Consider the following 22328-nt stretch of genomic DNA (forward strand, 5'->3'; position numbering starts at 1 on the left):
CAAGCTAGTTTCTCATGCATTTGTATGACCATCACCCTCAATCCCAGAACATTTCTGCCCTTTTCCTGTTAGTAGTCACTAGTATGCTCCTCTCACACTCGGAAAACCACTAACCTTATACTTTCTATCCCTATAGCCATGTTATAGAAATGATTTATGTGGCTTCTCTCATAGTATTATGATTCTATTTTAATATTAATTATAATGAATTAATTAAAATTTGTTTGTTGGTTGTTTGGTCTTTTGAGACAGGATCTCACTATGGAGCCCTAGCTCTCCTGGCACTCACTATGTAGACTAAACTGCCCTTGAATTCACAGAGATCCTCTGCCCACCTCTGCCTAGTGAGTGCTGGGAGTAAAGGCATGAGCCTCCATGCCTGGCCACGTACAGGCTTTTGTACAAACACATGTTTTCATTGTTCTTGGCTTTTGCTGGATCACAGAGGAAATCTACATTTAATTTTAAGAGAACTACCAAACTGTCTCACATAACGGCTACACTATTTTTAATCCTTACCAGGAGTGGTTGGGGGGGTCTCAATTTCTCTCTGTCCTTACCCAAACCTGTTACTACTCTTGGACTTTGATTTTATTTTACAACCATCCTACTGGGTGTAAAGCAGCCTGGAATTGCCAATTTCATTTGCATTTCTCTAATATAGATGGTGATAGCCATATTTTCACAAGGTTTGGACATCGCTATTTTTTCCTTGAGAACCATTTTATTAAAGCTTGTGTGGCGGGGAGGAGAACAACAGGACAGGTACATCCTTTTAGAAAAATGTCAATTTCATTTCCTTGACATATCTGTTGTTTTGTCTCCCCGGTCCTGGTGTGGGCTGTGTGCATTTTTACTGGTCCATTATTCTCTTGTAGACTCTCAGCTTTGCTTTTGTGTAGAGTTTTTCTTGACTCTGTTCTGTGGGCTGTGGGTAGTTTAGGCAAATTCCACCCAGCTGTGTTGCTGGGTTGCTGTGTTCCCACAGAGTCAGAAGTGGCTGGTGGCTGTGAAGTGCCTGAAGCTCTGTTTCCAGCTTGGACAGCTTTAGCTTTCCCCATGGAGACACTGAGGACTTACTGACAGCTGATGGGTTCTGAGAGAGAGAGGAAGACAGTTTTCATTAAGGATGTGGTCCCTGGTGAATCCATCATGCTGCAGTGGATGACCCCACACTGTAAGTGTATAGGCATCACAAACTAGACTCAGTGGGTTATTTCAAAAACAAAAGACACAAAGTTGGGAAGGGGGTCAAGAAGTGGGGCGTGCATCTGGGGGGAGTTAGAGAGAGGAGTAAGGAGGGAATATGGTCAGAATCCATCGTAAGACATTCTTAAAGACTTATATCATTAAAAAGGGATTACACCATATCAGTGAAGAATTATATAATAAAAGAAAAGCATCTATTCAAATCCTTAGACTTGTTTTGATTGAATTTTGTCATTTTCATTTTTAGTTTTGAAAAGTTAGTTACACTTTGAATACCATAGCTTGCCAGATATAAAATATGTAAGTAGTTTCTCCTATTACATGAATTTCCTTCTTTTTTCTTTTTGTTTGCTTATTTGAGACAGGGTTACATGTCACACCATATAGACTTGGCTGTCCTAGAGCTCTCTATATAAATCAGACTAGCTCCAACCTCATACATACATACCTAGGCCTCTCAAGTGCTGGGATTGAAGGCATATATACCACCACATGTAGCACCACAACTAGCCTACTTTCAGTCTTTCTTCCTTCCTTCCTTTCTTCTTTCCTTCTTTTCTTTCTTGGTTTTTCAAGACAAGGTTTCTCTGTGTAGCTGTCCTGAAACTCACTCTGTAGACCAGGCTGGCTTCAAACTCAGAGCTCCACCTGCCTCTGTGCCACCACCGCCCAGCATTTTTTTTCCTTTCATTTCCGTAACTTTCAGTTTCTTAATGGTACCCTTTGAAGGACAAAATTAACACATAAATAAATGAATACATCAATAAAATCAGATTAAAGCTAATTGACCTATCTTTTGTCTTACGCCAGTTTCCTTTTTGAAAAAAAAAAAAATTGCTGAAGTGGCCACCTCCTGTAGCCAGACAGGACTTCCAGTGAAGGGAGGGGGACACCAACCCACCCACCCACAAAACCTTTGACCCCAAATTTGTCCTGCCTACACGATGTACAGGGGTAAAGATGGAGCAGATACTGAGGGAATGGGCAACTAATGACTACTTCAACCCATCCCACGTGAGAGAGCAAACTCCTGACACGATTAATGATGCTCTGCTTTGCTTGCAGTCAGAAGCCTAGCATAACTGTCTGCTGAGAGACTTCATCCAGCAGGAGATGGAAACACACACAGAAACCCACAGGTGGAGCTTGGGGAGCCTTTGGAAGAGTGGGGAATAGGATTGAAGGAGCAGGAGGCAAGGATAGAGACTCCACAAGAAGAGCAACGCGGAGTCCGAACTCTTATATTTTTGGTTGTGAGCCTAGCCTTTAATGGCTGAGCCATCTCTCCAGCCCCCAAAAGAGTCAACTAGCCTGGGCCCATGGAGATTCACAGCGACTGAACCACCAACCAAAGAGCATGCAGGGGCTGGATCTAGGCCCCCTACACATTTGCAACAAATGTGCAGCTTGGTTTTCATGTGGGTCCCCTAATAAGTTGAGGGGGAGCTGTCTTTCTCTTCCCTGCCATTGAATCCCCTTCCCCTAACTAGACTTCCTGGTTGGGTCTCAGTGGGATAGGATGTGCTTAGTCTTGCTGCAACTTGATATCCCAGGGCAGGGTGGTACCCAGGGTGGTTTCCCCTTCTCTTCGAAGAGGAGGGGTAATGAGGGAGGAGAAATTTGTAAGAGTGGGACTGGGAGGAGAGGAGGGGGGATGCAATTGGAATGTAAAGTGAATAAATAAATTAATTAATGAAAAAGAAAGAAATCATTTGCTAATACAAGGCCACAAGTACTTATATCAATCCACTCCATAATATAATATCATAAAGGCTCAGAGATTATTTTCCTTCCAGCAGACTATGTTTCAGATCTTACCTAAGTCTGATGCATTTTAACTTAATTTTAAATATCTTGTGAAGTGGGAATCTGAATTCATTCTTTAGCCTGAATAACTGTAATTTTATTGCTGTATGTATGTATGTATGTATGTATGTATGTATGTATGTATGTATGTATGTTTGAGACAAGTATTCACTATGTGGCTCTGGCTGTCCTAAAACTTGCTATGTAGACCAGACTGACCTCAAATTCAGAAAAATCCAATTACCACTGCCTCCCAGTGCTGGAATTAAAAGCATGTGCCACCATAATCTGCTCAATAATTTTTAATCAATATTTTATTTATTTACATTTCAGATATTATCCCCTTTCCCCATTTCTCTCCCATTAACCCCCTATCCCATCCCTCCTCCTCCTTTTTTGCTTTTATGCTCTTTAAATTACATGCAAGTATTAAGGTCAGTTCTAGGTTGAGGAACTAGCAATACAATGGATGCAAATAGTCAAGGAACAAGAAAGACAATAAACCTAGATAGTCAAAGAACAAGCAGGACAATAAATAGAGTAGGGTGATCACTCCAATGATCACTATTTCTAAGGGCTTATCAGGATGACCAAAATATCTGAGCCTACTTCTCTGTCCTAACCCAAAGTCATTTTCATGCCTGAAACCTACTTCTTTGTTCTACCTTAAGATTTAGATTCCTGCCTGAAATTACTTCTTTGTTCTAGCCTAGGATTTAGATTCCTGCCTGAAATTACTTCTTTGTTCTAGCCTAATGTCAGATTCCTGCCAGGCAGCCCTGAAAGCTCTCCACATCTCCCCCTTTTTTATTGCATAACCAAGACTGAGCCTGTCTTACGTTGTTCTGACAAGAATGCCTTCCTTACCCATTGTGGAATATGCATTATCAAAAGAAATGCACTTATGTATTAGGTTGGTAAGGCTCTGTGCAGAATCTTACCCATCCTTGGCTTGCCAGCCTGTTAAATTAATAACTCTGTCTGGGGGTCCATTTTCCATTTCAAGTCATGTACTTTGGCTGCCAACATGTTGATGGTGTTAGAGACAAGCTTTAACATGATGGGCAGGAATAAAAGTATTCCCAGGACAAAAAGGGCTAGCATGATCAAGCTATATATGCCATTCTTAAGGTTTGACCAAAATGGAAATAACTGACCTCAAGCCATGGATAGTTTTATCAGCATTATCTTCAGCATCAAAGGTCAACAGAACCGCATTCGTTAAATTCATAATCTCTCTATGCAGAGACAAAACATCCAGAGAGGTGTTAGAATTATGCCAAATACCCTACAAGTATCTTTAAACTTTTTTCTAATTATAATGACTATTATTGTAAATATTAGAAGTAACACAACTCTAATGGTATTTGGCATGACACTTGAGATGGCTCCTAACTATTAAACCTTGAACCTCCTTCCAATAATTGCTCAATAATTTTTAATTTTCAATTTTCATGTATACACTTTTAGTCATTTTCCTAATAGATGATTTGTGTATTACAATTTGAATTTTAATTTAAAAAAGAAGATCACAATGTTAACTTATTTTCAATATCATGAAAATTTGCTTTTATATTGTTTTCTACTTTCATTGCCATTATTATCATGAATTACATTTTTATGTAGTTTGTATCTGTTCCTCTTGATTTATAATTATTTTGTAAAGTTGTACTTTAGATAATATTTTTAAAAATAATTATGAACTACATTTGTACAGTTTTTTTTAATATTCACCCACATAATTATCTTTCCTTGTGTTCTTTATTTCTTGTGTGGATTTTAGTCACCCTATGGTATCCTCTCATTCCATCTCAAGATATTTCTACTGGCAACTTCTTATTTTTCTTACTCTTAAAATATTTAAATTAATCAGCTTAATTTTGTGATATGTTTATGAAATACAATGTGGTGTTCTCATTAAAAGTATTGAGTAATAGTTTTTGGTATATAGAATGTATGTGAGATAATTTTGGCTTTGTCACTGTTGATTATCTTAGCCTATTGCTTTCTAGTTTCTTCAGTTTCAGATGAAAATCAAGTTATAATGAAGATCGTTTCTATTTGTAAAGTCACATTTCTCTTGCTGAGTTCAAAATTCTCTTTTGTTTTTGCACTTGGGACAGCTTGATTATAATGAGTGTTGGGCTCTTGAGTCTATTCTAATTGGGGCTTAGCGAGCTCCTTGAGTTTATACTTTAAGCTTTTTTTCCCACTATATTTGAGGAAATTTGTCATTATTTCTTCATTTTTTTCTTATTCCTAATCTCTTCTCTTTCTGAGACTTCTATTGTGCAATATCTTGGTACATTTAATGGTGTTCCATATTTTTTCTGAGATTTTTTTTGTTTATTTTCCCCTAAATCGAATGCCAGTTAATCTATTTTCAAATGTGTTGACTGTTACTTTTCCCTCATTATATCTGTTATTAAGCTACATATTGATTTTTCATTTTTAGGTCATTTTTTATTTCCCAGTTCTTTTGGTTCTTTTAAATAATTTATGCCTGCTGATAGTGTCTTTAGTGAGATCTTATTTTTTCTATATTCATAGCTTCATATTTTCTTTAGAAATTTTTTTATTTGAAAATCTTTAAAATAATTGTTATAAACACATTCTCCAGAAAGTCTAACCTCTTCTGCTGGGAAAATTTCTATTGATTTTGTTGTTGTTCCTGTGTATAGGTTTTTCTTTGGTTTTCTTTTCATACTGCATACATTTTTTGGGCAAAAACTAGATACATTAAATATTTATGTGTGGATTTGTTGTTTCTGTTCCTTGTTTATTTTTACTAGTATTTTTCCTCAATTCAGTAGTATCTAAATTTGTTGTCATGTGTGGCCACTAAAACTTCTATTACATTAACTTAGTGCTCAATTAACAAACAGACATTTCATTCAATAATTGGAACCAAAACCAAACAAATAAAAACCCAAAAGTTTCTAATATTTGCATAGGGCTTCTCTGTGTCTGCTATGATATTGCCTTTAATGCAGCATGGTAGTTTCAACTCTGATTTTTGTACAGCCTCAATGCCAACTTCCGGGCAAGTGCCTAGGACTTAGGTACTGAGAATAAGCACAGCACTGAGTATATCTGCCTGCTCCTCTAGATTCATTAGGTTTTCTTGGAGGTAAACAAACCCTTATGTGCATCTTCTTTCTAAGCCTTTTCTCCCAAGATTCTTGATTAGTCTATTGTCTTCTGAACTGTTGCCTGTTGCCTCAAGCAGCAGTAACTGAAAGCACAAATGCTTTGGACTAATTTCTCTCAGGAATTTTAGCACTGGGTTAAATCCAAGCAGCAAAATAAAGGCAAGCTTTTTCAGTGGGTCTTCCAGACAGCCACCAGACAGATCAAATAAGGACAATTCTTTGTGTATGTAATCCATTCAGATCCCTCTGGTACCAAAAATATGGGCTGTTTTTAAGGATAGCCTGAGCTGGATGGAGGGTGTAAGATGGAACTGGAGTAAAATACCACAAAGCTTGCTGTTCTTAACTCAGATTCAGCTGCTTTTCTTGAATAAATCTTTCTCATATTGCTGAACATCTTTGATTGGTCTCCAGGCTTCTGAGAATATTAATTCTAACAATATTTTGCCAGTTCCTGAAACAGAGACACAAAATTTCAAACTATAAATTCTGCTGACACCTCTCATAGAATGTTAAAATGCAATAGTCTTCATCTTCCTAGGAAAGATTTGATTAGGGGACATGTCAAAGCAATCAAGTTCATATTTTGTTCTAGGGACATAGATGTTCCAGGTTTCATCCCATTTTTAATATGGATATGTTAATATGGATATAGCAATTTTGATCCTGAGTCTTTAAGTGTCCGGGATTACAGGCATACGCTCAGCTTTCAGGTCTTGTTTTCTGAATGTAAGAATCAACTTAGACAAAGAATAAAAAAAATTGTCAGGTATGGTGGTGCACATCTTTAATCGCAGCACATGGAAGGCAGAGACAGGCAAATCAGTGAGTTGGAGGCTAACCTGGTCTACATAGTGAGTTCCAGGCAAGCCAGGGCTAAATAGTAAGACTCTGTCTCAAAAAAATATTGAAAACTGTACTTAGTTATGAAACAGAAACGAATGTTATTGTGCTGGATAGCATAAACTAAAGTCATCAGAGAGGAGGGCAGTTAAGAAATCATACTGAGTACACCATAAAAAGAAAGCCAGTAAGTAGCATCTCTCCATGACCTCTGCACTAGTTCCTGCAGAGCTCCTGCAGATTCTGTTTGAGTTATCATAATTTCCTTCGATGATGAACAGTGCTGTGGAAGTGTAAGCCAAGTCAATATTTTCCTCCCCAAGTTGCTTTTTGGTCATGGTGTTTCATCACAGCGATAGTGACCCTAAGACAGTTACTAACTTCCAGTACAGTAGGTAGGGGATTGAATCAAGGAAAAGCCTACGTGAAATATTTTCATTTCACAGAGTGGAAATGAAGAGATAATGGTAAAACCAAGAAGATAGTTTTCTGACCTCTGTGTGTATTCCAAGTGAAACAAATATATCTGCAGATTCAAAACTAATTCCCATGAATGAAAGAATACCTCAGAATGATTAGTTCCAGCTGTGCATATTTACCTGGAAATTCCATGCTTCTTCTTCTTTCTTTTCTCATTATTTATTTACTTTGCGTCTCTACTGCAGCTTCTCCCCTTCTACTCCAAGTCCCACCCTCTCCCCTCCCCTCCCCTCCCCACACTCTCCTATCCTCTCTTCCTCCTCAGAAAAGGGGAGGCTTCCCATGGATATCAACCCACCTTGGGTTGTAGTACATATCAAGTTGTAGTAGGACTAGGTGTATCTTCTCCTATTGAGGCTAGACAAGGCAGCTTCTGCTGTTAGAGGTTCTACATGAAGGCTAGGCTGCATGAATCTTACACATGTGCGGATGGCCTAGGTCCAGCCCCTGCATACTCTCTGGTTGCTAGTTCAGTCTCTCTGAACCCCTATGGTCCGAGTTTAATCGATTCTATAGGTTTTCTAGTGGTGTCCTTGACCCCTCTGGCTCCTTCAATGCTTCCTCCCCTCCTCCAAAGGATTCCCCAAGCTCTGCCCAATGTTGAGCTGTAGTCTCTGCATGAGGTTCCATCTGTTGCTGGTTGGAGCCTCTCTGATGACAGTTACAGTAGGCTCCCATCTGCAAATATAGCAGAATATCATTAATAATGTCAGAGGTGGGCTCTCTATCACAGCACGGGTTTCAAGGTTGGCCAGTCGTTAGTTGGCCTTTCCCCCAAATTCTGCTCCATCTTTTACTCTTCACATCTTATAGGCAGGACAAATTGTGGGTCTACAGTTTTGTGGCTGGGTTGGTGTTACTGTCCCTTCATTGGAAGTCTTGCTGGTTACAGAAGATGGCCGCTGGTTCATCAGCTTCAAGATGGCTCCAAGACTCATGTCTCTTAACAGCTGAATATTCCATTGTGTAAATACAACACATTTTATTATCCATTCATTGGCTGGCCATTTTATCATTTATCTAAGCAATTTCTATTTCTGCCTTTTGTGAATAGAGAGAAGGATAAGAAAGTTTCTTTATACTAGGATAGAGAGTCCTTTGTATATATATCCAAAATTCTATGGCTACATCCTGAGATAGATCTACTTTTTCACACTAGTTTCCACAGGGGTGGGGCACTGGTTTACATTTCCACCATCAGAAAATAAGTGCTTCTCTTTCCCCACAACTATACCAGCATTTATGATTTTTTTTCTTAAATCAGCCATTCTGACTTGGATACTATGGAATCTGAAAGTACTTTAATTTACATTTCCCTAGTGGCTAAGGATGTTGAACATTTACAATAAAATGTTTCTCAGCCATTTTTATTTCATCTTTAGAGAATACTCTGTATGGTTCCCTGATTCATTTTTATTCTCTATTAATTAATTAATTAACTTTAATTTATTAACTCAATATAATTAATTTAATTAAAATTAATTTATTCACTTTACTCTCCTCACAATCCCCCCTCACATGGCCCCTCCCACACACTCCTCCCCTTTCACCTCTGAAAAGGAGGAGGTGCCCCCCTGGATACCAACCCACCTTGGTACTTCAAGTCATTGCAGGAACAGGCACATCCTCTCCCACTGAGACCAGACAAGACAGCCCAGTTAGGGTGATAGGATCCACAGTCAGGCAACAGAGTCAGATAAGACCCCACTCCAGTTTTGGGGGGACTTGCACAAAGACTAAGCTGTGTATCTGCTAAATATGTGCCCATGCTTGCTCTTTGGTTGGTGGTTCAGTCTTTGGGAATCTCCAAATGTCCAGGTTAGTTGACTCTGTAGGTCTTCTTGTGGAGTCTCTATCCTTTCTGGATTCCTCAATTCTTCCCCCAACTCTTCCACAATACTCCTGGAGCTCCTTCTAATGTTTGGCTGTGGGTCTCTGCATCTGTTTCAGTCAGCTGTTGGGTGGAGCCTCTCAGAGCTATGCTGGGATCCTGTCTGCAAGCATAACAGAGTATCATTAATAACGTCAGGGATTGATTCTTACCCATGGGATGAATCTCAAGTTGGGCCAGTCATTTGTTGGCTTTTCCCTCAGTCTCTGCTTTGTCTTTGTCCCTGCACTTCTTGTAGGCAGGACTAATGTGGGGTCCAAAGTTGCAGGACAAATATTGGGTCAAAGGTTTTGTGTAGGTTGGTGTCCTTATCCCTCTACTGGGAGTCCTGCTTAGCTACAGGAGGTGGCCACTTCAAGCTCCATATTCCATGCTGTTAGGAATCTCAGCTACAGTCAACCTCGTAAACACCCTGGGGCCTTCCTCATAGCAAGTCTCTGCTGTGTACTTAGTCATCAGGGAAATGCAAATCAAAATGACTCAGATTCTGCCTTACAACAATCAGAATAGCTAAGATTAAAAAAAACCTCACAAAACAGCAATTGCTGGATGTGGAGCCAGGGTTAACACAACTCTTTTGCTGGTGAGAGTGCAAAGTTGTACAACCACTCTGGAAATCAATTTGATGGTTTCTCAGAAAATTAGGAATAGTTCTACTTCAAGACCCAGCTATATCACTTCCGGGCATAAACCCAAAAAATGTTCCACCATACCATTCTGTTCATAGAAGCTTTATTCATAATAGCCAGCAACTGGAAACAATCCAGATGTCCCTCAACTAAAGAATGGATAAAGAAAATGTGGTTCGTTTATACCATGGAGTACTACTCAGCTATTAAAAACAAGGACATCATGAAATTTGCAGGCAAGTAGATGGAACTAGAAAAAAAAAATCATCCTGAGTGAGATAACTCAGACCTAAAAGGACAATCATGGTATGTACTCAAACAGAAGTGGATATTAGCTTTAACATATAGGATACCTATGTCACAATCCGCAGACCCCAAGAAGCTAAATAACAAGGAGGCCCCAAGGGAGGATGCCTGAATCTCACTGAGAAGGGGAAATAGTCATAGGAGGCAGATGGAGGGAGGGGACTGGATGGGAGAGGAGATGGGGAGGGGACCTGTGGGTGGGTGTGATCAGGTACAGGGAGAGACTTGGAGAGAAGGCCTGGAAAGTCAATGGAGCCTGGCTTCATTTTTTAATTTGGTTGTTTGTTTGTTTTTTTTTTTCATTTAGGTTTTTATTTTTAAAGTTATTTTTTATCAATTTTTTGAGAATTTCATACATTATGTTTTTGAACATTTTCATCCCACTCTTCTATCTCCTCCCAGAGCCCCTTCGTTCCATACCCACCCAACCTTATGTCCTCCTTTTATCTGAATTCATGGAGTCCCATTATTGCTGTCTATATACCCTTAGGAGTGTGGCCATCCACTGGAGTGTGGTAGACCTACCAGGGGCTACACTCTTAAATCAACAAAAAAGCAAGCAAACTAACTCTTCTCCCAGCATCCCCAATTGCCAATAGCCCCTCAGCTAGGGATGAGACTTTTTGTCTACTTCCCACCTCCATACTGGGATGGATTTGTTTGCTTTGAGCTTGTTGCAGGTATTGTGCATGCTGTTACACTTGCTGGGAGTTTATATGTGTAACTGCTCTAATGTGTCTGGAAAACACTGTTCTTTTCACTACCTCTGGCTCTTAAGTCTTTCCAGGTCCTCTTCCATATGGAAACGATCCCTGAGACTTTAGATGGAGAGGAATGTGATACAAATATCTCATTTAGAACTGAACACTCGACAGTCATTATCTGCACGGTGACCAGTTGTGGGTTTCTGTGTGAATTTCCACTTAATGCAAAAGAAGCTTTTTTTCATATGGTATGAGGGATTCACTAAAAACGTTATTAAGAAATGGTTCGATATTATGTTCATTTAGCAGAGTAATAGTAGTTAGTTCTGGCCTAGGGCCTGTGACCTCTCTAGTCACATGTTCTAGGCCCCAGAAATGGTGTCAGGTGTGGGTTCTACCTTCTGGAGTGTGCCTTAAATCCAACTAGAAAATAGTTGGTTTCTTCCATGACCTTCATGCCACATTTGCATCAGTGGGAATATCTTTCCAGGAAGATGATTATTGTAGGTCACAGGGTTCACAGCTGGATAAGATGGTTGGTTACTTTGTTCTTCTGGTAGAATGCACAGCACCTTCCAGCACTATAATAGCTAGCCAGTAGAGATGAAGCTTCCAGGTCAATACCAGTTTCATTTCTCCATGTGTTATGATTCAAGAATGTGTTGCCTTCAGTGATAGGGTCTTACTGTCAAGTTTTGGGAGCATAACAAGAGCAATGACAATGGTCTGTAGTATTTTATGGTCTATGAGACATCTGCTGCCTGGCCTTCCCCAACATGCTAGATTGCATCCTCAAACTATGAACTAAAATAAACACATCCTGCCTCAAGTTGCTTCTTGTCTTATATTTGATCAGAATACCATGAAAAATACTAATAGAAACACTCAGAACTTATCAGAATTTCCCTATCCAGTCTCCATATTAGAGTCAGAATGATATATCAAAACTTTGATTTTTTTTTCCCCTTCCCTTCTCCCTCTTGCTCTGGATTGGCTCGCCCTGTACCCGCTTGCTCCGAGGCAGAGGTTTTTTTTTATTTATTATATGTAAGTACACTGTAGCTGTCTTCAACTCAGATGAGGGCATCAGATCTCATTACAGATGGTTGTGAGCCACCATGTGGTTGCTAGGATCTGAACTCATGACTTCTGGAAGAATAGTCAGTGCTCTTAACCGGTGAGCCATTTCACCAGCACCAAAACTTTGATTATTAAGATTTTTATTAGAATGTGTTTATTAGCCGGGCAGTGGTGGCGCACGCCTTTAATCCCAGCACTTGGGAGGCAGAGGCAGGCGGATTTCTGAGTTCAAGGCCAGCCTGGTCTACAGAGTGAGTTCCAGGACAGCCAGGGCTACACAGAGAAACCCTGTCTCGAAAAAACAAACAAACAAACAAACAAAAAAAAGAATGTGTTCATTAGAAATTAGTTTTATTATGACATTTTCATACACATATAGAATCTATCTTAATCATATTTACCACTCTTCTTTTCCCTTTCCTATTCCTACTGATCCTCTTCTTTTTCTGAATTGCTCCATGCCCTCATTCAGTGAGTTTCATTATAATTGCTTATTGGATGATGGATGGGTAAGGAATTATTTACATGATCATGGGCAACATACTGCTATACCACTAACAAAAAAAATTCCACCTCTCTCAGCAACCATTAACTGTATATGAATTCTTTGTGGGTAAGAAAGATCTGTAAGCTGTTTTCTTCACACAGGTACCAGATTCCTTTGAAGCTTTTTTTTTTAAACTTCATGAGGTCCCATTTGTGAATTGTTGGCTTTATTTCCTAAAGACTTATTCAGAAAGTTCATATGTATACCTATACTTTTAACTGTATGCCCACTTTATAATGTGGTAGTTTCAGTCCTAAAACTGATGTATGTGATCCATATATGGAATTGGCATTTGTATAAGGTGAGAGAGAAAAATCAGGTTTCATTTTTTTACATGAAGATTTCTCATTTTTCTAGTACTATTTGCTGAAGAAACAAATTTCTTCAATGTGTATTTTTGACTTCGTTGTCAAACATCAGGTGGCTAGTTGTAGCTGTATGAGTTTATATCTAAATATTTTACTCTCTCCCATTGTGGTTCTGTGTTTGAACCATGTCGTTTTGTTATTATGGCTCTGTAGTAAAACTTTAAATCAAATATGCAGATATGTCCAGTCTTACTTATTTGCTTAGGATTGTTTTGGTTATCCAAGGACTTCATCTTTCCAAATAAATTTTGAGACTGTTTTGACTGTTTCTGTGAAGAGTGGCATTGCAACATAGATGGAGATTGCACAGACCCTGAAGACTGTTTTCTGTAAAATAGCAACTTTCAACACATTCCAATACATTTGTTCTTCTAATATATGAGCTAGGTGATCCAAGAGTATAACTTTGATCAAGACTATCCCTTTCTTAAAATACATCAAGTATTATTTCAAATTTTCATGGTCTTTGGAACAATGTTACTCATCTCTAAGGCCTCATCTTTCCCAGTTCTCCTCTTTGTAGGATGCTTCAGCTATTCTGAACTACTGCCAATTTCCTACCACACTATCCTAACTCATTTTTAGGCTTCCAAATCTGGTGTATCTCCGAACAGAGTATTCTCATCTCCTGTGTCCACCTCTTTACTTAATACATTTCTAACTAGCCTGATGTGTTAGCCTTCAGACCACTCTAAGAAGCACTCTCTGATCCTAACAGACTTTTTTGTTTTTTACACTTCTTCTACATGTTCCCATAGCATCCTTAAATATTATCCATAGCCACTTAATCGATAGTAGACATAGACAACATGGAAAAACTGTATACAGCCCAGGTGCAGCTGGCCACTTGGTGTCTTGTGTAGCCCTGGCTAGCCTAGAACTCCTATGTAGACCTCATAATGGTTTGAAACTCACAGGGACTCACCTACCTCTGCCTCTAAAGTGATGGAATTAAAGGCATGGGTCACCATATGGGTCACCTAGCAAGCATCATGGTTTTGAGTGATTTTTCTGTTGTTATTATTATAAAATCTCTGAGATGGCATATTTTTTTCCTTCTGGGTGAAACAACAAAATGCAATTCTGACATAATCCAGGAAAGGAGCCCTTCTATCTTTCCACAGTCTTGACAACCATAGGGTTCTCTCCTGATCCGCTTATAAATCTTAGACTACCCAAATAGACGTCAGCCTATTGGTGAAAGAGAGAGAATGGATTAACAGAAACACTTGAACTCTAATTATTTTCAGTGAGGGGTATCACAAAATTATCCCATTGATAGCATGAATGTACGAAGATCCACCTTGGTGGATTAAGATCCACCTTGAAGAAATATCTCATTTGCAAATTGTCTAGTGAAGGCTTACCTAACTTATTGAGACAGATTTTTGGTCTTGTTTGAGAAAAAAATAATTGTATATATTTACAATTGCGTTTAGTGGGGAGAAACACTAAGCTAAAAGTATCAAAGCAAGAGCTGCAGCTATAGTTTAGGACCAGCTTTCTTGGAATACCCAAATGCCTTAGTTTTGATCCCCAGTATGGCAAAGCCTCTCCAACCAAAGAGATCCCAAAACAATGAAGTTAGTTTAACCGAATTTCAAGTTTAAAAGAAACGACATTTTTTTATATTCAATAAAAGCTTATTTTGTTACCCTTTTGCTGCACTGGGAATCAAAACCAGGGTTTTAGAAACAAAATCAATCTTGTCCTTTCTAAGTCATGAATCAATAAATGCTTACAATTGATTTTGACAAGAGGGCCAAGTAAATTCAATGGCAAAAAAAATTATGGTATTTACAACAAATGGTGCTAGGACAGTGAGATATCCATGTGCAAAGTTCTTAGTATTTTTTTTTAATGCTTGAAATATCTTTAATGCTCCAGGCATTTAAACATTCATATAGTTGCCTTATTTCAGAAATTTCCTCTTAAGTGCAGGCTCTGTGTCCAGGATTGGAGGCACATACATCAACCACTGAATCCTCATGATGGAACCCACAACCCACATGCAACCCACTTTGGCACCTTGTCATATTTTTATCAGTAATAAAAACTTACTATACATCTGACCCTGTCTGCTGACTCTAGAACACTGTCTACTGTACCTTCTTAAGACTCATCTGTTCTAGAAAAATACAAATGGAGTGAGTGCTTATTGTTTGATTCTTTGGGGAAATTAATTTTAATGCTTATTTTAATTCTTTATTTATCCATTTATTTTTAAGTTTTTGCACATTTATATTTTTATACTGTGTATAATCCCCCAACGCCCTCCATTTTTTTGCTCCTTCCTCTCCTATTAGCTTCCCTTGTCCCTCTAGATAGTTGTACTTTGATGCCATGTATACATTTGTGACTTTTGTATATCCATACAAAATCTAGAAATCACAAACAAGAGAAAATATATGTTATTTCTTATCAATGTGGGGCCAGATTGTGTATGTTAGGTATTAATTGTTGAAGGTAAAGTTGCAAGGACAAAGTACTAAGTGTCCACTGGCCATTTTTATATCTCAACAATGTTTTATAACTCACAAGGTTATTTCAGCCTATTTCATTTCACTATCTTAAGTTCAATCTGAGAGGGCAGGAGAGACAGTGATTCAGAGCACTTGCTGTTCTTACAGAGGACTGGTTCCTGACACCCATATCAAGCGGCTCAAAACTACCTGTTCCAGTTCCAGGGCTTCTGATATCCTTTTCTGGCATCTATGGACAGTGAATAAATGTGGTGTACATACAGACAAGCAGGTATACAATACACATAAATAAAAAAACAATTCAGCCCTGAGACACTGCACACAGGCGATTTGGTGCTTAAGAGCATATACTGTTCTTCACAGAATTCTAGTTCTGTTCCCATAATACCTATTAGGCAGTTCACAGCCACCTGGAACTCCAGCTCTTTGTGGAATCACTCACCTAGACAGACCCCACACAGACCCCCACATGTACACATCGTTAAAAAGGTAATAAACAAATTCAGTCACTCATATTTTCTTTGGAATCTGTGTTATCATCTTGTTATTTTCCACAATAACAATTGCAATAATCTTTAACTTGTTTATTATTTCTTAATGTCTACAAGTGTTATTTCTTTATTATGCATTCATTTTGGTGTGGCAATTTTCTCAGTATGTATGTGTATGTGTGTGTGTGTGTGTGTGTGTTCAGGCAATTTGCATCTCTAGGACCACAATAGTTTTTGTTTATAAACATTTTAAAACAATACCACATATGTGAACTAACTTGACTTATCTAAAAAAATGAATATATACATTTCCATTCTTGTAGGTATATGTCTTTACAAAATTATTATGAGACATGAAGTTGGCAAGTATTTCTTCCTTCTCAATTTCCTCCCTTTCAGACTCTCCCTGTCCTCCACTTCATTATAATACTTTGTAATTGCCCTCTGAGATTTTTGCAACCCACATCATGTGATGCTAACACCTTACAACCCTGAATTCACATTTGACACCCCCTCCCTGAGTTCATTTTTTTACCTAGATTTCAAGTGAGATGCGGTTGTCAAACTGTCTTAGTTTCTTTTTTTCTACTCCATTTGTCCTGTGTTTAATGCCAGTTATTTTGCATCATTAATCTTGTAATCAAAACATTTGTTGGTTGAATTTATAGCATCTACACCTCAGTGAGCAGCACATTCTTTCTGATGTTTTGAAAGCTATTCCCCTTACATTGTTAATCTTGTATTAACAAGCACCTTCTTGATCCTCCAAAACTGCTTTCAGGGCCATGAGCTGGGAGCTGAGAGTGCAGGTGTACAAGTCTTCTTAAGACACCTTCAAGGGGTCTTGAGAAGGTCAAGACCCCTTCAAGGCCCTTTAAGGGGAAAATGATCATTTCCAAGGGGATAGGTTCATTTTTATTCAAAATGGGTTTCAAGGGGTTATGGTCATTGTTAAAAATATTCTAGGCATAATAATAGTGGACACCAATACTGTGATATAATCCTCGTGGGCAGTTCTTGCTCTTGGCACACTAGTGTGTGCCCTAAATAAATGCATGCCAGAGAAAGAATTATATTATTCATCTTTATAAAAATTTAATTACATAAAATACAAGTCAGAGAAATTACCATTATGATACTCATCACATATAAAGAATATACACTAATAAAATTTAGTTAAAAAGATCAAGGACAAGGTCATTGATCAGTGGAAGAATGCCTACCTATCATATGTAAGGTCTGGATTCAATCCTGAGCACTACAAAAAAATCACATATACTGAAAAGGACTAGTTATCAAGTAACTCTTATTTTCAGTGGAGCGTTCTTCTCATTCATTACCAATGATTTCTCCCCTTCTTCGATGAAGCAATTATACCAATTATTCAAATATCTGTCACTTTCCACTTGGCATCATATTTGTCAAAAGAAAGGTCTGCAAGTAATTCAAGAAACAACAATCTCCTCTTAAAAGCCGTGTTTCAGGAGAATATTTCTCTCACCTCCCTGGCTTTAAAAATATTTTATCAAAGAAAAATTATTCCTATATGGTTCAAACATCATTTTACTGAACAGTTACTGTGGTGGTTAGTTTTGTCAACTTGATACAATCTAGACTCACTTGGGAAAAGAGTTTCAGTGAGACGTTGACTAGATTAGGTTGCCCTGTGGGAGATTATCTCGGTTAATTTCATTGAGGTGGGAAGACCCACCCACTTTTGGGAGCACCATTCTCTGTTCAGGGATTCTGAACTGTGTAAGGGTGGAAAGAAAATAAGAGCCAGATACTAGCATAGACACATAAATCATTGCTTTCTTCTCTTAACTGTGGATAAAATGTGACTAGTTGCTTCAAGTCCACAATGCCTTGAATGTTCCACAATGGTGGACTATCACCTGAAATGGCAAGCCAACTCAACCCTTAAGTTGTTTTTGTCATGGTATTTTATCTCAGCAACAGGGAAATAAATTAAGACAATTACTATGTTAATCCCTAATCGCTTTTCATACATTAATAATACATGCCCAGGTTAGGTAGAAATTACGACCAGATTCTTCAAAGCTGTTTGGAACAGTTTCTGTTTTGCTCACAGAGTCTGAGAGCTCCTATTCCATTTCCTCACCTAGTGCTATGCTAGTTGTGACACTGGTGATTTATCATTGTGGCTGTAATACAAATTTCTCTGATAATAATAACAACGTCTGCCTTTTTGTGTATTTCTCAGTCATTTTGATATCTTCTTTTGTTGGGTGATTCTTCAAGTCCCTTGTCCATTTTGCATGGATCTTTCTGTCTTTTTTCATAGTGACTTGTGAGAATTCTTTCTTTTATATATGAGTCACGTATCAGTTATATACATTTACAAATATCTTCTTACCTAATAATGCCTTGCCCTCACACTTTTAAAATTAATTTTTATACAACATACAAAGTAATGGGTTTCACTGTGGCATTTCAACACATATGAGGCATTAAATGTTTCTTACACATAAACTTAAACCCATATTCTGCATATGAGAGAAAATATGTGGTATTTATCTTTGGTTGGCTTATTTTGCTTAACTTGATGATTGTGAGTGCTCTCAATTTTTCTGCAACTGCCATAATTTCGTTCTTCTTTACAACTAAATTGAAGTCCATTAGTTCCCGATGACATGTTCTTTACTCAGTCGCCTATTGGTGAATGTGATAGTGCTAATTCTCAACTTGACGACATCTATAACCACCTGTGACACAATGCTCTGACCATGTATGTGGGGAAATTACCTAGATTATGTTAATTGAGGTTCAGAGACTTGCCCACTGTGGGTGGCACCAGTCCTTGGCTGGGATCTTGGACTATATAAATGGAGCAAAGGAACTGGGCAGCAAGTATATCTTGCTCTCTGCTTCTTGACTTCGGATGCAATGTGACCAGCTCCCACAAGCTCCTGCCATCGTGACTTCATCATCATGGAATATACATGCAGTCGTGAGCTAGAATAAACCTTTTCTATTTAAAGATTTTTTTTTCCCAAAATATTTTATCATAGTAATAGCAAGAGAAGCTAAAATAATAGAGATGTAGGCTGGTTCCATATTGTGTGTTTTGTGGCTAAAACAAAATATCTGATAGAAGAGAAGCAACAGAAGGAAAGAAGGATTTATTTTGGCTCTTATATTTATTATATTATAATATTCTTATATTTGAGAGGGGATAAAATTCATCACAGAGGGAGGATGGTAGTGGGAATATGATGTAGTATGGTGTCTTGAAAAGGAATGGCTCCCTTAGGCTTACATAATACTTAGACATCAGAGAGTGGCACTTCTTAAAAAGAATTAGGAAGTGTGACCTTGTTAGAGCAGGTGTGGTCTTGTTGGAGGAAGTGTGTCACTGGGGTTGGGCTTTGGGGTTTCAAAAGCCCAAATCAAGTCAGAGGATCTGGCTGTAGAACTCTCAGCTCCTTCTCTAGCATCACGCCTGCCTGCATGCTGCCATGATGCCCGCCTTGATAATGGACTAAACCTCTGGACTGTAAGCCAGCTCCAATTAAATGCTTTTTATATGAGTTTCTGTGGTCACTGTTTCTCTTCACAGCAATAGATCAATGCCCAAGACATGCAGTCACATTATATCCGCAGTGAAGAGGCAGAGAGAGATGGAGTCATACGATCAACTAGCTTCCTTCCTTCCCCTTTTTATTCATTCTTAGGCCCCAGCCAATGGGTTATTGCTTTCTGCATTAAGGTTGGAGTTTAAACTTCTCAGGAAATACCTTCACAGACACAGCCTGAGGTATATCTCCTAGATGATAGTCATGTCTTGATAGTGAAGATTAACAATCAAACATATCTTAGCTACTGTGAACAATACCATAATAAATAGGTGTATGCAAGTATCTCTGTGCTATGTTGACAGAATCCTTCAGGTATATAATCTGGAGTGGTATAGGTAGAGGATCATATAATAGTCACACTTTCAGGATTCTTTTTGGAGAAGTCCTGGTACTGGAAAATTTGGTACTGATTTTCACAGTGGCCTTACATCCTTACCAGCAGCAAATAAGAATTCTTCATCCACATCCTCCCTAGTTTTTTTCTCATTTCTTTTACCTTCCAAACTTTTGTCTACAATGCATTCTGAAGTGTTTCATACAGGTATGAATTTGGGGCCAAGCTTCATTTCCTTTTTTAATTCCTTATTGATCCAACACAATAAATCCCTTTCTTCTCTGCAGTGTTGTCATTGTCATGAATCAATATCTTTGAGCACTGGATGTATTCCTAGACTCTATTACAGTTTATCTGGGAGTTTACAAGATATCACTTTGCTGTTACTAACGTAATTTTATTAAAAATTTCTATCTGATGATATTATTCTTCCTTTTGTTCTTCTACTTTATCATTGGCTTGACTATCCTTGATGTCTTAATTTGTTTCTGTTGTGATAAAGACATTGTGACCAAAATAACTTGGGCAGGAAATGATTTATTTTGCTTTTATATCCTGATTACAGCATCCACCCATCATTGAGGAAAGCTGAGGCAGGAGTTCTAGCAGGACAGGAACCTGGAGAAGCTGAATTGGACATCATGGAAGATTGCTGCTTACTGGCTTGCCCAGCCTACTTTCTTAGAGAACTGAGGACCACCAGCTGAGGAATGACACCATATCCAGTATACTGGCACTTCCACATCAGTCATTAATCAAGAATTTGATTGGATGTATTTTCTCAGCTGCGATTCCTCTTCTCAGATACTCTAGCTGAAAAATGTCTAATCAGGACATTTGAGTCCTTGTTCTACTTTCTGCATTTTTTGAGCCATCTTGAAAATTTCAACTAAAATATGAAAATCTATTTTTTTTGTTGAATTGTACTACAAATACTAATCAACTTGAATAGAACTGAGATCTTCACTGTGCCCAGTCTTTATATCCATGAACTTAATTTTTCCATTTGTTTGTTTCTACTTTTCTCATTAATATTTTGTAATTTCTTTTTATTTTTTTTTAACATTTATTGGTGGTGGTGGTGGGTGTGTGTGCATGCACATGTGCGCATACACACACATGTCACAATGCCTATATGGATGTCAGAGGACCTCTTACTGGAATAAGTTCTCTCCTTCTACTATGTGGTGGGTCCTGGGATGAGACTCAGGCCATTGGACTGATGGCAAGGCCTTCCATCTACTTGGTCATTTCACCAGCCCTCCTTTTTCATCTATAGTTTCTTATGTAGAGGGTTTTTAAAATTAATTCCTAGATAATGTTATTTTAAATGGCATCTTTATTTTTTATTTATAATTATTTTCTTTAGTATATTAAACTGATTTTAATACTTTTTTTCCAGTGAAATCTTCATATTAGCTTGTCAATTCTAATATATAACTGCAGGTGAATTTTTCCATATATATATATATATATATATTCTAATGATCTAGGCATGTTCCAAGACTCCATTAGTTGTCTAAAACTGTTAGTAGAACTAAATTCTGTATAGTTAAGATATTTGTCCATAAATACATACATACCTGTAGTTAAGCTTAATTTATAATTACATACATTAAAAGACTGGCAACAATAACAACTAACAAACTATGGTAATTATAATACTATCTTTTTGTTGTTGTTTTTCAAGACAGGATCTCACTATATATCTCTGGCTGTCCTGGAACTCACTGTATAGACAGACAGAGATCTGTTTTCCTCTGTCTCCCAAGTGCTGAGATTAAAGGCGTACACTGCTATGCCCAATTTATAATACTATCTTATAATAAAAGCTATATAAATGTTCCCTCTTTCAAAATCTATACATTAAGCATATGATTTTCTTCCTTAAGCTTGTACCACTCCTTGTGTTTATACATGTGAATATCTATAGATATGTACTATGCACTTCATTATTTTAAGACAGGGTATCTCAATGGATCTGGGGCTAGGCTAGCAGCCAAAAAGCATAAACAATTCTCTTAGGTCTACCTCCTGCTCTGAGTTCTGGCTTTTTTACCTGGTGGTGAAATCTCACCTCAAGTCTTTCTTGTGCTTACGCAGCCAGCTCTGTTACTTGCTAAGCCACAATTTTTGCCTTTTAACTTGAAGAAACCATTTTGCAGCTAATTTTGGTACATTTGATTTGGTGAGGTCACTGTTCCTGTGCTTGGGGCCACTACTAATTAAAATAATGGTTAATTCAACTAATACTATGACAGTGGCAGTCTATCTGATAACTAATATGGCTACTCGGCGACTAAGAGTAGGTGACAAATACAGAGGATATACTGGACTCACATCACAAGCAGGATGGATCAGGACTATACATGATTTTACTGGCCTACACAGAATGGCATGGAGTTT

The 22328-nt window shown here is 38.1% G+C and overlaps 1 protein-coding gene across 2 annotated transcripts in view; it reads right to left on the reverse strand.

Moving 5' to 3' along the window:
* Positions 1-728: 728 nt before the first annotated feature.
* Rbm41 (RNA binding motif protein 41) overlaps positions 729-22328 on the reverse strand; it is a 77502-nt gene continuing 55902 nt past the window's right edge. Inside the window, exons 7-9 of one of the 2 annotated variants that reach the window (XR_013106042.1) lie at positions 9081-9484; positions 1658-1930; positions 729-1096 (exon numbers count right to left, since the gene is read on the reverse strand). The gene's annotated coding sequence lies outside the window, so the exon portion shown is untranslated. Of the gene's footprint in view, positions 1097-1657; positions 1931-7785; positions 8169-9080; positions 9485-22328 lie in introns of those variants that run through there. The other variant, XR_013106043.1, reaches the window with a different exon arrangement.

Source organism: Arvicanthis niloticus, chromosome X (genome assembly GCF_011762505.2).
Source record: "Arvicanthis niloticus isolate mArvNil1 chromosome X, mArvNil1.pat.X, whole genome shotgun sequence".
Taxonomy (NCBI): domain Eukaryota; kingdom Metazoa; phylum Chordata; class Mammalia; order Rodentia; family Muridae; genus Arvicanthis; species Arvicanthis niloticus.